Genomic DNA, 17,599 nt, shown 5'->3' with positions numbered 1-17,599 from the left:
AAAATTAAAAACGTCTAAAATATCATAAGCAATTCATACTGATTTAAGGTCCTATATAAACAATTTTTCTACACTACACAATATGATTTTGGATATTTGCGCATACCATGCATAATGTTACATAAAGCTTATGAACTACATATGGAACTTGCTTATATTGATGCACACAAACCAAAAATGCAACCTACATATGCTGCATATGTAAGCTATATTGCAAACAATAAAGCATAAAAGAGCAAAATAAGCTAGATGGAAAATGGATTCTTCAAAATGACAAACAATGACAAAATAGCATGTATTTACAGTGACCATAAGTAGAACGGTTAAGACACGGTGAAAACGCTCAAGAATGCGCCGAGTTTTCTTGATGTTGTATACTTTTTTTTACGTCTGTAAGGAACATTCTAAATTCATTATCTTTACATGTACATATATATACCGTAATTTCCTGCGTATTGCCTACGGTCTATACGAATTTATACATCAGAAGATGCCTAATGCTATCTGTGAAAACTATCCCTATCCCTAAATTTGAAATATGCGGCTATATGTTGTAGGCTGTTTCAAATACAGATGAAATGGCAGGTGTATAGCTGATGTACCATTTTTTCACATGATCTACTCTTTATTGCATTTGAAACCTATTATCAACCAAATAATGTGATAGTGATAACTTTTTATGTTGTTAAATAAACTCATGCAACCTTTCCAAATAAAATCACTATTAACATATAGAATCATGTTAATATGAACAATATAAATAAATCTGTAGCAAACATCGAAAGATTATATAGGATAAGATATGATTGGTAATAAGCGGATGATGACTGTTGCAATACATTATGTACATTAATTGACTTCTAGTGTTTGTGTATAGGATTTGTTCCTAAATATTATTGTCTAATTAAACACATATATTTTAATATCATTAACAGATAAAAAGATAAAGCCTATGACTTGATTTGGAACGATTGAGCAATAAAACGCTACTAGTAAACGTGTTTTTAATATATGATTTTGGTAAATTGTATTAGGCTTTGTTCAATTAAAGGAGAGGACCGATTGGAGATGGCTATGTTTGATGCCAAATCCATTTGCTAAATTGCAAATTGAAAAAAAACAACTAAACATTAAGTTGCTGTATGATACTACTTAATTATCACACAATGCTTTGCAGTCCCAATTTTGTTTTGTAAAAGTTAAATATAATTGATTTATTTATTTTGATGACTTATTTGCTATTTCTTCGAAACAAAGTCGCTGTGATTGGTGTCCCAGATGACAATGAGGTCAAAATAAGAGTGTTGTTATTTGAAAAAAATAATATCAGTTATTCTTATCTAGAAATATTTCATTCGAACAATTACATAATGTACCACACAAGGATTGCCTCTTCAACCGGTACCCATTTGATCTTTTCATGTGAAGGTAGGAAGGGAAATACATTTGGATAAAAGAAGAAAGACAGAGTCAGGGTATATCACTCATGAGGTTTCGCCTTATGCATAGGTGAATTTATCTAAAGCTGTAATGACGACAAAACAACACAATAATAAATCTAACCAGCAGCTACTATTACCGCTGTACAACAAAAAACCAACAACTTATTGTAAGACTGAGATTAATCAAACGCATCTGTGATGATGATGGATTTTTATACATATTTTGTAATGAAATATTATGTATTAATCGAGAATGTTACTTAATGTTTATGACATTTTTCCTCAGATTTCCTATCTAACAGTAAATCTGGTCATATAAAAGTAAAGAACATATGGACATTTTTTCAATTTACAAATTTTACAAACGATCAATGGTTTATTTTTATGGTTATAAGAAGTAAGAAACCATGATGGAAGTCGACAGCTAAGGAGAAGAAAGTCTTAAGCTAAAAAGAACGAAGTCATCAGCAAGGGATTAATTAAGTATCTTGTTAAAATGGTCTAAACTTTTAATTAGATTATCATTGAAATAGGGGATGGGGTATTATACTGAATATAAGAATGAGGATTAGGAAAAATGAGATAAGAAAATGTCAGTCTGAAACCACCATAACGGCGTTGCCGAATGGCACTTCTGCGCAAATTCTTTATTCATTTCGTTATTTTTACTTAATAAGTATTTCAGTAAAAGAGACAAAGCAATCATTTCCCTCAATTTTAAAGAACATGGAAAATCAACAAGCTTTGTAGTGAAACAAAATAATGTTTTGGACCTTAGAATCTAACATTATCTGCCCCAAGACAAATGACGATACCGCTTTTTCATTCTCTCTCGTGGCAACTATGAAACTGACCGCATTGATATCGTTGATTAGGACCAAGAGTTAAGTTCTATTATATAATTTAGGTTTACACATCATTACATATGGGATATCAATCTGATTAAAATACAGATCATCATACTCACTCCGTTTAATAGAGGATGCGACAACATCCTATGATGGATCATGTTCTTGTGACCTGTACTTCAGATAAACATTTAGTTTTTGTATTCCTTGGGCGAGATAACTACGTAAGCAAAATTAATCTTAATATCACTTTCAACCTATTTCTTATGGTTGCTGATTTTGGCCTTGCAACAATGTAATGCGACATGCGACAGTGCAATAAAGTAACAATGCGTCACGTGACAATGCGACGATGCGTCATGCGACAGTGCGACAATGTCCCATGTGACAGCGCGATAGTTTTTTTGTCACATGGTGCATTGTCGCATTGACACATGGCGTGTTGTCAAACTGTCGTATGGGGCATTGTTGCACTATTGGTCTTCGCTTGGTTCATTACGCTTTTCGTTTGGCGCATTGTCGCTTTTCGCTTGGTGCATTGTTGCGATGTCGCATTGTCGCATCGTCGCACTCTCAAATGGCGCATTGCCGCACTGTCGTATGACCCATTGTCGCAATTTCGTATGGCGCATTGTCACACTGTCGCATGATGGGGTCGCCAATGTGTCGACATGGCCGAAATCGGACACCATAATTCGTCTTCTGAAATTCAATTTTAAGATTCTGGAAGCAGCAATTTGATTGGCCACTTCGAGAGGTCACCAGAACGTGACCCTTATGGAATGTTCGAAGTGATAATAAGGATTTGTATTCTATTCATATGTGATATTGAGTTACAATGTATGCCATATGTATGTATGTATCAACGTAAATTCCTCCGGCATCGGTGCACCCGCCTTATGACGGTGGAACGAAGTCAGACACACTCTACAAGGGATTGCTGGGTTTAGTGTCTATGGCACCCAACAACAAACTCTACCAACACAAACTAACTACAATTGATATACAAACATGCACATGCAACCATACACAGAGAACAATTAATTTAAGTATTACCATATACACCCAGCCCCCAAGAAATGTAAATATGGGACCTTTTTGTGCAGAATGTTAAATGATTAAGATGATGGAAAGCAGGTAGGATAAACATCGTCTCAGATCTGCAACGCAAACGGTTTAGAGGCTAACATTTCAGAATAAAATCTAAAATCTAAAAAATCTAATTTATCTATTAAGTTTAATGAATCATTCTTTTTAAACCAAATCGATGTGATTTGTGTCCTTGCTCACAGTTATACTTGCCTAGACATATTTCATTTCAACAAACGCCACAAGAAGAATGGGCCATTCAACCGGGACCTATGATATATATATAATGTTTTTATGTAGGACGTATGAAAGGAAATAGATCGGGATAAAAGTGGAAAGACAACATCAGACAAGTGTTTGCCAAATGCATAAGCGAAAGCATCTAAAGTTGTCCTGACGACAAAACAGATTGGAAAACTAATAAATCAAACCAGCAGCTTGATTGCCGCAGTTGCGCCACTTGCATTAATTCCAAAAAACATGTTGTATGCGACCGTTTCAAAATACCAAAAGCTTAGCATATTTGTGAGTTATTTGTTTATCGGGCATTAATTTGTGTTTGTCATACTTTTGATGGCCAATTTTAGCACGAGATCGAAGTCTATCTTTGTTTAGTTTTGTGAAACAGAAACCATGCAAGTATTTACATTTCCTATTGGTTTGGAGAGAAAAGTATCCAATTATTTCATTTAGCTGTTGTACACCATTTAATAAAGGATGCAATAGTTAATATAACTTCGTTGAAAACTGTTGCTTACAGACATGGCATGCATCAATAGTTATTGCCATTACATCTGTTGACATATAGAAAACGCTGTTTTAATGGTAGGTTTAACCTAGACGCATCCAAACAGAATTTGAAAGCTAGAACTGCAGTTTAGACGTGAGATCCGCCGAAAGTATCAGGGGGAGTACCATACTGAATATTCCTGGCTAGCGAGATTGCTATTACAGCTTTAGAAAAAGAAAGAGAATAAATCAGTTGTGAAATTAAATACATGTAAGAGAGCAATTACTGACACATATTCCCACCGTGTAGCTAGCCATCGGAATTATATATAAAGTATTTCTGATGATGATGGATTTTATACATATTTTGTAATGCATTATTATGTATTGTTTGTGAATATTACTACAATATTCATTTCGTTTTTCTAAAGCATCAGATTTTCTACTAAACAATAAATCTGGTCATAAAGATGTTAAGAGCTTTATCAATTTACAACTTATAAAATTGGTCTATATTTTGATGGTTCGAAGAAGTGAGAAACACAGAACAAAGTAGACAGCTAAGGAGAAAGTCTGCAGCTAAGAGGAACGAAGTAAGCAGCAAGGGATTAATGAAATATCTTTTTGCGTTCAAAATGGTCTAACTTTTTATAATATTATTTTGTGAATCAGGCAAAATCGACGCTACAAAAAATACTTACTTGGTGATGTAAAAAGGAAAGAGGTTAAAGATAAACTAGAAAAGAGATGCCAGTCTGAAATCACCATTAATGTGATGCTGAATTATGAGGTGAAGTTGCCACTTGAGCTCCAGTCTCATTCTGCCACGTGAGAACAATTTTAGGTTTATCTCTTTAGCTTACTTTATTTTATTTATTTCGTTATTTTGCTTGAAGTTATTTCAATAAAAGAGACTCAGACATCCTTTTCACTCCATTATAACAATAATCAATAGCAGAAAAAAATAACATGGAAAATCAACCAGCTTTATAGGGTTTGTGTTTAATCAACGTCTTTTTAACAGCTATGGTCATGTAAAGGCGTGCCAGGTTTGTTGGTGGAGGAAAGCCGGAGTACCAGGAGAAAACCCACCGACAAGCTGTCATCATCTGGCAACTGTCCCACATGGGATTCGAACTCACGACCCAGAGGTTGAGGGCCTGTGGTAATATGTCGAGACATATTAACCACTCGACCACCGCGGCCCCTACTAGCTTTATAGGGAAAATGTTATGGCCCTTGGAATCAAGCATCCTCGGTAATATGTCACATGGAACTGCCGCTTTACTATCGCTTGGACATCGTGGGTTTGAACCAACAGTTAAGTTCGATGAAATATTTAGATTTACACTTGAAAACTTGTTACTTCCGAAAGGTCACCAAAACTTGACCCCGATAGGAATGTTGTAAGATCGGAGTGATAATAAGATGTATTTTTTATCACATGTGACATTGAATTAGAATTTACGTCAGATGTAAAAAGGGACAGTTTTTGTGTAGAATGTTTATTAATCAAGAGGATGGAACACAGATAGGGTAAACAAATCGCAACGCAGAGGGTTAAGAGGCCAAAGATTCAGGTTTAAAAATGTTATGAATGCAAATTACACGGAAGAAATCAAAACATCCCATGACATTAGGACTTGAGACGTAGCTAAGTAAAGAACAAAAACATCAATGATATCAGGAGTTGGGAAGTAGCTAGGAAATCAAATAAAACAGCCATTTAGAGACTAGATACCAGAATAGTAATATCAGTTGACTGGACATTTAGCGATGGTTATTTGTAAAATCGGACAAGGAAAGACTTAAAGCTAACTGGTGTCACTGAACCCATTCTAAGGGTATTTTAAGCCATGTAGTTATCATTAGTTTTCTTTTAGACTTTTTTTTATTTTGACCGATTTCCTGTGTTGCAGACTTAAGGAAAAAACCAAAACAGCACCCAAACCTAGTACATATGTAGCTAATGACGAGTCAGGGATATAACCATTTAAAATAACTGAAAATTGCCTGACAATATGCTACGTATCGAAGACTAGACAATACATAACTATAACATAATTCGTCATTTGTCGGTTTCAAAAAAACGTTACTAACTGAACTTTATCATTATATAGTTCTAGCATTTATTTACTTTTTCATTTATGTGTAACCTTATTCATTTTTTTTACTTTCATTTCAAGCAAATTTGCTGTAAATACTGAGAATGGCGATGAGCACATTACCATCTGCTGAATATTTACAGATGATCCCCATTGTCTACGGTGTTCACGGGCTAGAAAGTCGGCAGCCAAAAAAAGGAACTTTTTAGAAATCTACAACATATTTGTTATAGTTATCATTTATTTATATATTATTTTTTTATATATTTTCGTGGTATGTTGTAAGTGTTCTAGTGTATTGTACATATGCGGTGGAAAGTCGTGTTTTCTTCAATATTCTGTGTTAATTAGCGTTAATTATAAATTAATCTAGTTGTTATCGATTCATATGATGTGATACTTACCAGAGAACATCATACGTGATGATGTAATACTGTGAAACAAGAAATAAGCGATGTGATGCGTATGTTGGACAACATGTAGAATTTTAGTAAAGTGATTGAGTACTAATAAAAACAAACTGGAAGCCATTGCAATCTAATTAAAATCATACTTCTAATTCCTCTCACTACGATGCTCTACGTTACACTCCAATACATTGTAACGTAGAGCATCGTAGTGGAGCAGAATTGCAAGTCTAATTTTAATCAGATTGGAGGCCACAACTGCAAAAGTTGACTTTGTTAAGTTTCACCCAATATGCAGTGCAAGTGAACGAATCAAGTATTAACAAGTACTTAAATAAAAAATGCTCTGTGTGGTGCATCCAGCAGCAGTGAGAAGCGGAATTTAATATTTATTGAACGAGTAAACAACGTTGTAGAAAAAAAACTTCGGTGCTTGAGTGATTTGGTCGTGTCGGGGAGGCAAAACAACAAAGCCGCTATTTTTTTTTATAAATATGTTATTGTTTAAAATGCACAAAACTACCAAAACAAATGGAGAGCTAATGTGGGTTTGCTGTGTACCTGTATGTAAACATAACCTTCCCCGAATGGCTAATATGGATAAATAAAATCAACACATTAAGGAAAATACAGATAAAAGGTGACAGATGTAGAAAATATGCTAAAGATTATAAAAATAGAGTTCCAGAGAATACAGAAAGTCTAGAACAGACAATGAAAGGAGCTATTCTATGTGGTGAATGAAAGGCAGAGAGAAAGATAGGATCAAAATTATACCTAACTTATCTATGCTGTAAAGCTTTCCAGAATAAACAAACGAAGATCCTTATTAAAGGAAAGAAGAAGAGTAAATCTTTCGGTATTGACGACTTAAAGAACAAGCATGTCATCATAATCGGCACTTATAACAAAATGGACACAAAACAAGACAGGAAAGAATTGCTGGACAACTGTCGCAAAATTCCATTTACAAATAGACTAATATTCCAACGAATAATAGTGGCAAGGGCCTTTACACCGACACAAAAGGGAGTCATATAAGGAATTAAGAAAAGAACTGAGTGAGGGAATGAAAGCTGGAAAGAATGTCAAAATCAGCGGTAACAAACTAGTCAAAATAGACATTACAGAATCAAGTGAAAGTGGCAAATGGAAACAAACACCGATTTTAAGACTTAAACCGACAGACTCAACTAAGAAAATAAAAGTTCGGAATAGGTTCTTTCAATAAAGAATTGGTATGAGTCTCCAAAAAGACATGAACCATGAAATCAGACTTGATGAGTGGCAACTGTGCTACCTCATGTTTTTAAGGTGAAAACATCACAAACAACAAGCATATTATTTCACAGAGAACTCCGGATTGTGCTGATTCGGGACAGTGTATCCATGAGTTCTAATCAGTGAAAACTGTTCTTCATCAGAAAACTCAACGGATTAGTCAAATGACACAGATCTTTTCATGTCACAAACGATTGTGGATGAAAAATCTGATGATTGAAACATATCAAATATTGATAGCAGTAACTTAGATAGTGTAAATTCTCATGAGGGCGAGGACGAACTTACACTTATCTATTCTTAAGTCACATGTGTCAACATCAATATCCGGAGTAGGGAATCAGTTTTGTTTTAATAATTCTCACATCTTAATAAATTCGGATTAACGAACACAAGATCAGATTTCAGTTACCTGTGTTAAAAATAGATCGAGGGGAACTCCCTTTAGATGTGACGTCATAATCACTTTTGACGTCGATTCGCACCCAAATATAGAGTAACGGGAGTTTCCTAATTCAATGACGTCGGATTAATATATTGTGACGTCATTATATAGTCGGCAACATACACGGCGGAAGGCAGCAAGTTTACTGCGATCAACGGTGATCAACAACAAACTTCAATTTATGTAAAACGTTCAAGAATGCAGACGGGAAGTTGATGCAGCGATAAAGTATTCCGGTTCTACCAGTCTAAAATATTAGCAAAAAGTATTTGGATATTTACCATATACTACTTGTAATAGATAAACTATTTTTGTAAAAGGGACATTTGCAAATATCATCCTGTTTATTTTGGTAAAGTCTTTTTGAAGAACCAGGTTAATATTCTGTAAATGTCATATAATAAAACAGTTATCGACCTATTTTCAGGTGGATACAGTGAGTTATCAACCCTCGAAAATGATATAACCATCTGCCTCTTGCCTCGGGATATATCACTTACTCGGGTTGATAAATCACCGTATCAACCTGAAAATAGGTCGATAATTGTATAATAACATATTCTTGAAATAACTGAAGCTGCATAAATTTTTCTTCTTTTGATAATGATCAGAGAAAAATGTATTTAACGTTTTCGTGTTGAAATGTTCGAACGGATAAGAAAGCAAGTTTTAGAATCAGCACAATGCATTTCAGAATCCAGCAATTTATCTGTTGTAAGGAGGCAAAGGATAATTTAAATATAGAAAGATCCAGCCATATTGTTCTGTCATATCATTAGTATAATAGGTTCATGAATGCTGCAACACATTATCTACATCAAATGATTTGTACATAAATCGTCTGTTACATGTATAAGTCTATGTTCAATTAAGATTTCATATTTTGAAGAAGGAGGAAGAATTACTAATATGATATGCCCAGATAAGATAACACACGTTGTACATAATCGGACGTTATTAGTATCCATTATGTTCAATTTAAAGTTATATGTGCCGTAACTGAGAGAAAATTTTCACATGCTATTTTTCAATCGTAACTCTATTAAAAACCATAAGGTTTGATGAATAAAGCTGTAAAAATAATTCAAATGGCTTCAGATGACTTATAAACGTTAGTTATAACACAGAAATTTTGTACTGTAAAATTGTTGTTTTTATGCCTTAAATATGTTTACATGGAAACATACCTGCAGAAATCACTTTAGAATTACTAATAACATCGTAAAAATGTGTAATGAAATTGTAGACCACAATTTGGCTTCATGATCTGACCGTATGTACTCATTTCATTTCACTATTGATGTAAATAAATGATTTTTGGCAGTACTGCCAAAAATCATTTTCAGCTCTTATTTGTACATGTAATTTTAAAACCTATGCATTTAAAGTACTGTAATTTTCAAAAAGAGTTTTTATATTTTGCAGAAGGAGGAAGAATTACGGTTACGACCAGAGAAGATGACTTATTGGATATGTCTAAAATATGCTATACCTGTTGTCAAATTCGATTGTCCTGTGTTGCAATTGAAATGAAAGCTAAGAATCAACAGACAATGAAGCCAAATACATACATATATGTACCAAACTCCCAGTAGCTAAAAACACCTGCCGAGTAAGAAATGCCAAGATCCCATAGAAACCAAAATTGATCTTAATTTTTCAGGCATTTTTTTATTGTGTATTATGCTACTTATAAAAAACATGCTTTGCAGTCACCATTTTCATTTACAAAAGTTTAATTTAATTTATGTGTTCATTTTAGTTATTTATTTAATAAACATTTTTTCGAGTTGCAACAAAGTCGCAGTGATTAGTGTACCAGAACACAAAGATATCAAAATAGGAAAAGAGTATAGTAAAGAGTTCATATGAAAGAACATTATCAATGTTACTCTTATCTAGAATTATTTCATTTGAACCAAAAACACCAATGGAGTATACTTGTTTATCAAAAGTCATTAATATTTTATTATCTTGGAAATGACTTTTAACTCTGACAGAACGGATATCACTAGAAGTGAAATATATAATATATTCGATACTTTTTAAAATACATAAAGCTATCATGAAGACAAACAATAGAATAATAAAACAAGCAGCTATCTCAAACAGCTGTAGAAAAAAGCACCAACTTATCAAAAGGTGTCAAAGGAGTATTTAAAAAACCCTAACTGGACAGTGACTGATGCCATTATAAAACGGCTAAATATGCAATAACAACCATGGTATATTCCCATCACAAAGCATTTCATTTGAGGTATCATTAAAACGTGATTGTGCATACAATTTGTCCCAACATTCTTTGAAGAGATGATTAGAGGTTTATCGACATAGCTTATGTTATTTATTTATTTATTTTCATACAAACTCGTTGTGATTTCTTATAATATTGATAAACGCATTGACATCAATGAACATATAAATAGATGACAGACATATTATGTATTGTCAATATGTTTCAGATCTGCATTTGGCTGCTAACTCCTGATATTGACAGACGTTGTGTGTGTTATTTTGCAGTCAATTCATAGAAATCCAAATTGATGTCATTTTTAGATATTTATGGAAACGCATAATCTTTTCTTTTTTTAGTGTGCTGTTTAATGCTACTTATTATCAAAGCTGTGCTTAGCATTCTCCATTTTCCTTTGCAAAAGTTAAATCTAATTTATTTTTTATTTGATTGGTGTCCCTGATCACAATGAGGTCAAAACAAAAGAGTTGCGCTCACATGAAAGACTATCATCAAAGTCATTGTTATCTAAACAAATACCACACGAAGAATGACCCCTTCAAACGGTACCCATGATATATACAGCTACAGATCCTCACGTTCACTCCGTTTAATAGAGGATTCGATAACATCCCACGACGAATCACGTTCTTGTGACCTTTAAACCACCTGTACTTCAAATAAACATTTAGTTTTTGTGGTCTTTGGGCGAGATAACTACGTTCACTGGTTGTTACGGTTGCTGATTTCGGTAATGCAACAATGTAAAAATTTGCCATGCGTCAGTGCGATAATGCAACAATGCGCCATGTGACAGTGCGACAATGTACCATGCGACAGTGTGACAGATTGTTTATCACATGGCGCATTGTCGCTCTGTCGCATGGCGCAAACTGTCACATTGGGCAATGTCGCACTGTCGCTCTTTGCTTTATACTTTGTCGTTTTTCGCTTGCTGCATTGTGGCTTTTAGTTTAGAACATTGTCTCTTTTCGTTTAGTGCGTTGTCACATCATCAAGTGGTGCATGATCGCACTGTCATATAACGCCTTATCGCACTACCGCCTGGTGGGTCGTCAATATGTTTTTGCGACACGGCCGAAATGAGGTACCATAATTGCGTCTCCAGAAATTCAATTCCAAGATTCTGGAAGCATCGATTTGATTGGTAACTTCGAGAATTCACCAGAGCATGACCTTTTATGGGATGTTCAAAGTGATAATAATGTGTATTTTAATTATATGTGATATTGAATTACAATGTACTACTGTTATTAGTGTGTCAGATGTGAATAGGGGACTATTGAAGAATGTTAAAGAATTAAGAGGATGGAAAGCAGATAGAGTAAACAGATCGTCTAAGGTGTGCAACGCAAAGGGTACTGTTAACAAAAGCATTAAGGATACCAGGAGTTAAGACGTAACTAAGAAATCAACTGAAAAAGCCATTTAGAGACTAGAGACCAGAATAATGATACCAGGGGACTGGATATTTAGCGGCGTTGATTTAACAAACTGAACAGAGACAGAAATAACGACAACTGGTCTTATTGAACACAATTTACGTGAATTTTAAGCCAAAGACTTACCAATAATCTTTTTTTTTTTATTTTGACCGATTTCCGCTAGCAGACACATCGCTAAAAGAAGAAACCAAGACAACAGCCAATCCAAATGAAGCTAATGAAGAGCCAGAGAAATATCAATTTTAAAGAATCGGAAACTACCTGACAACATGCTACGAATCGAAGACGAAAAAATTAGAAATGCAAAACTATAACGTAATTTCCATTTGTCGATCTCAACAAAGCTTTAATAACTTTCTTTATCATTTTGTAGTACTTTATCGAATCTCGGACAGAAATGTCCCCAGATGATTGGCGAAGAGCCGTCACGTGGTAAATCCCTAATGGTGCAATATGGCGTCTGCCACTCTCGCTTCAAAATTTAAACAATTCTCTTCAACTAAATATAGTAGATCTATCAAACTGGGAATAGTCTGTATAATTATCTAATTAGTTTATACACTATCAAGCTGTAAATTTATAAACGGACTTTAAATATTGGCCAATTTGACTTGAATATGAAAGGTCATATCATATCCTTGAATTGTTAATGTAACGTTCACTTTAGTATTGGATATATTTTACATTACTATTTGTAAAAACATATTATCAGCTTTGATATAATTATATTGTACGTTTTATATTTCCGACGGACGTTTCTATTGCAGCGACGAACGCAAACAACATACTAAATGTACTAAAATATTCGATCGTAAACATTATACTATGGATAGAAGACTTAGAAGAAAGAAATGCATAAATATGACAATTGATATTATCAAATCTCTTTTTATCAATCCACTGCATAAACCAAGTTTCACTTGAACAAAGCGTCGTAGTTCCATATTGGGTCTTCATATTCCACGAATAGCAGTCAGATTTTGCTCATCTGTCAAGCGACATTACATTACCGCGGGCTTTTTTTGTATCAAAATTAATATTTGGCGGCAATTTGTCTGGCTTCCGAAAAGGGTGAGGTATAACGTGTTCAGGGGGTGAAACACGACGTTTTCTTCACACCGATCACATCATTTAATGTCAATACTTTTTAATACAGTGGATTAATGGATTGAAGTATAATTAATTACTTTAAACCCTGATATTGACATTTAATTTATGATACATACCGTACATAAACAACTAGCAGTTTGTAATAATAATAATAATGATATTAAGTCTGAACCACCCGTACATTACAACATTTTGACAGGAAATCCAGATGTGCTCAATACATAAGATCTACTTATATAACATAACATCTAATGACTTCAATCAAGAATTGTACTATACATGAATTGTACATTATGTTAACGAACTAGTACAACATTACCAATTAGTTAGATATTTCGCACGTTTTGATCATTCAATTGTTTAAGTGTATGCAGAGTCTACTCGGATTCCACATAGGAAACAATAATCAACAAACTATTAATCCAAATGTGTAAGTGAGTTAAAAAGATTGTTTCCTTTTTTCCCTTTCACTAAAGTAATAGAGGAGGTGAGATTTAATGAGTGCAAAATTTAGTCAAGGAAGAAACCGTTCAATAAGATCAACCTCCTCATATTAGTTCACCAGCATTCTATAGGCATCATCTGGTTAATACTGACGATGAGCTGAGTGCCTAGAGTGTATTTCCATGCCTGTGAGACCTGTCCTTACACGGTTGCAAACTTGCTAGACTTACTTCTTCTATTGTATAGTTTAATGCCTCCCCTCTTCAAAGCCGCAATATATTTGGAGATTTCTTAAACCACCATGTGATGACATCTTCCTGCAACATAAAACTATTTTTAACCACAGTAAATATCTTTGTATTTAGACGATGATCATGCATTATATATTAAAAACAAAATAAGGAACAGTGAAAATCGTAATTGTTTCAATACTTTCAGTGCCATGGTAATGTAAAGGTTTCTGTTTCTGACTTCTCGCTGCATAATCTTATAATCAGTGAATATAGGTTTTAATGTAATATTTTAAGATAATTTACTTATAATCCATGCAGAACTCTATGATAAATAGCGATTTAAAGGATTTACCTCTATATCCCTATCAGGCTTTTAGGTTTTTTAAACCCTTTGTTTTTGTCATTTAACAATATCAGAATAAAAAATGTAAAAAAAAAGAAGTTTTACAACAATGTCTGTATTTATTCCCTTTTAACCATATAGACATTTTGTGGACCTTGCTCATCTATCTGGCTCATGTATGTCTTTTTTATTTAAAGGCATTAGCTGAAGCCTTATCAAACCTATCGAAAAACATTCGAACATGAATTATTACATATTTAACTGTTTTGATATCTAATATAAACTGTAGCAGTATAATTCATTATTATAAATCCTTTGTAGTATCATTTTATGAATAGTCACATATTGTTTGATTAAATGATTTTTATACTTGTGGTTGGACTTTATTGTCCTATATATGAAACTTCGAATTACTACATTGTAGTTCGAAAACATGGTTCTTATAATATTACGCATCACTTGATACCAGTTGATGATTAATGACGGACTAGGGGTTTATCATATATATCAAATATTAAAAGGTCTAAAATTGGGCATATAAAACATATTTTTGTACCCACCTAATGTATTTATGATAAATCTCACTTCGAAGTCGTCTTTGTCGCTTTCCAAAACCAGGTAGAAAATCATTCCTTATTCCAGAATCACGCACGAGTATAGTTTGATTTCTTCTTATTCACGTCAATGAAACACAGTCACGTGATTATTCGATCTCAATTAACATTAAGTAGCCTAGCAGACCGCACTGTTTGTAAACATGTTAAACCATGTATAAAGATTGCTACCGACGTATTCATCGGTAGAATATTACCTTCTCTTAAGTATCCCATTTTCTTCTCTTTGGTTACATTGGTTATAATCCTTAGAATATTTAGCCAGTGATTTGAATCTTTATGTTCGTAATTAAATATTGATTATGCACGTTTACAATGTTTTCAATGTCTCTTTTCCCTAAACGCATCTATCACAACAAACCGTCCTTGGTGTCCATGTCTTTGCAAAACTAAACACATGTCATTAAGGTGACCCCTACAAAGCTCGCAAAACATTTCTCTTGCAGCAATGAATGATTCATTTCCCTTTCCAGATATTTCTTCTATAGTGCTAACTGATACTGTTACGATATCTGCCTCTGATATACATAACTTCTTTTCAGTATCAGCATTGAAGTACAACGCAGGCAAATGTGGCACCAAATCCATGAAATATTCGGTAAAGTCAGGAAATAACTTTCTTATATAACCAAGTTCTCTAACACATTTGTTGATGTCATGTAAAAAGTAATTGTACAGCATAGTTCTTTCTTGTTGTTCCTCCATTTCTTTGTTCCCTTACTGGGTGGCTCTTACATTAACTTGTTCTGGTGTTGGCCCCGACAATGTTCCTGAAAATTTGAAAATGACGAATATAATGCCACATTCTTTAATAATAAGTTAAATTTTGTTTGTATAGACATTTTGACTTGTACATAGCTTTACCTTAATTTTCAAAAATACAACTCTATTTGGCAATTGATTTAAAGCGGTGGTATTTTGCCTTTCGCCATTAGTAAATAACTACATTACCAGGGTTTCGACGTGCGACAGGATATGGATGATCACTAAATACCTTATAAATAGCGTGTTCACATTACATCGTTTCACACACCGTTGATGATATGGTCATGACCGACAAACAGTAACCTGTAATTATCTCTTGGGTAACGTAGACTTTGGTCGGTATATTAAGCATGAATTCAATTTCATGTCATATATAGCACTTACCTTTTACTGTGTTTTCAGAGTGTGCATTAATTGATCTTCTCACGTAAACGTCAAACCAGTTCCCTGTTAAAACATTGAATCCCTAACGCTTTATATTGGGAGCTTAACAGTAACATTTTCAAATTTGTTCACCTTTTGCCACTCCTACTTGGTCCAAACGTCACTGCGTTGGCCAATAGGGGAATCCCCATTCACATATCTAAATGATCTATATAATTGTTAATTACCAGATAGGCTAAATTAATTTCAACAATATTTTTGGCAAATGTAAGTATAAGATATAAGATAAAATTATACTTTTATTTTATCAATAATAGAGAAAGAGAAAATAAGAATACAAACAATATGAAAATAATGCTTCAAAGAGAGATGAGTGAATGAGGACGAATCGGTTTCCTAATCATGATGAATGATTTAAAAAAAAATAATATTAATATTTGTTTCTAATTTGATACTTTTGGAGCAGGAAATTATTTTTCGCAATCTGTGGATAGATTTTGTTATTTCCAATACTTTCAAAATCTATAATATAATAACAAAACCTTTTATAAATATTACTGGCACAGTATGTCATGTTAAAGGTTGCCTTGTTTGTACTACTCTGCTTAAAGTCGAAATTAATATAGCTGTGTCACTGTAGTACACTACCAAATACATAGAGGGCCCCGTTTATACTGTAAACTGAAGAATTAGTAGCCTCGTTCCCATTATCGATTTTTTTCTTAATAAAATAAATGGGGTATGTGTGTGTCAGGATATGTCAAGGTGTGTTTGTGTATGTGTTTCTTAAAGCAATCTGAATAAATACAGATCTTAATAACCACTTCGTTCAATATGTTATCAAACAAAGTAATAACAAAGATCTATTTTTTAATCAGATTGTTTGTTACGGTCGACATATTGATATTGAATATTTACAATGCATGGTTTCCATTAGCTGCAATATTGTAGCTCAAAAGACTTTTAGAGAGGTAATGGTGTCGTCTATAGAGCTACAATTGGTGCCTATTACGGCTAATGGAGCAAAGACATGTTTGTGCAAATCATTATTAAAACGTATGTATGCATTTTATCTTACACGTTTGATATCACTTACCTACTAGACAATAAAACTGAACCGTATAAAATATCAAATTCAAAGCGACATTATTTGTTCACATATGAATATGATGGTCTTTTCGAAGGAAAATTACGCTTTAAATAATTAGAAACATACAACAAAGTAAAAACAAGCTGTGCCCAAGTGATTCGCTGAGGCAGTGCTCGTTCTCGGCCGAACGGTTTCGTAGGCCGGGTACGTTTATTCCTTATAGGTTTCCATGTGTGTGACATAAGTCATATTAACGACTATTTCTATATTACAGATACATATTCCAATTACTATTTTTTCCTGCAAAGGATCTAAACTATTCCATTTAATCCCAGTTATATTGATTATGTAGTACATGGTCAGTGTCAGTTTTTCATATCTTTAAATTAAAAAGTTTTTACTGTTACTAAAATTTACTTTAAGTATTTACTCATTTGTGACGGTTGTAAGTATGTATATCAGATAAGATATTTCATGGTAATTGCTTTTCATTTTTTGTTTTTTGTTTTGTTTTGTAAAGCAGGAACACCTTTATTTTAATATTTAAAAAAGCTTTTGATTGGCTACGTTG

General features: G+C 33.5%; 1 long non-coding RNA gene across 1 annotated transcript; it reads right to left on the bottom strand.

Moving 5' to 3' along the window:
• Window positions 1-9,625: 9,625 nt before the first annotated feature.
• On the bottom strand, window positions 9,626-16,151 carry LOC138311381 (uncharacterized). The gene is made up of 3 exons (XR_011206618.1): window positions 15,939-16,151; window positions 14,736-15,559; window positions 9,626-13,916 (listed from the first exon to the last, which is right to left on the bottom strand). It is a non-coding gene; the product is annotated as an uncharacterized lncRNA (long non-coding RNA).
• Between the last annotated feature and the right edge of the window lie 1,448 nt (window positions 16,152-17,599).

The sequence above is a fragment of the Argopecten irradians genome, unplaced genomic scaffold (assembly GCF_041381155.1).
Source record: "Argopecten irradians isolate NY unplaced genomic scaffold, Ai_NY scaffold_0020, whole genome shotgun sequence".
Lineage (NCBI taxonomy): Eukaryota > Metazoa > Mollusca > Bivalvia > Pectinida > Pectinidae > Argopecten > Argopecten irradians.
The sequence above is the reverse complement of the archived record's forward strand: the minus strand, read 5'-3'. Positions and strand labels throughout refer to the sequence as shown.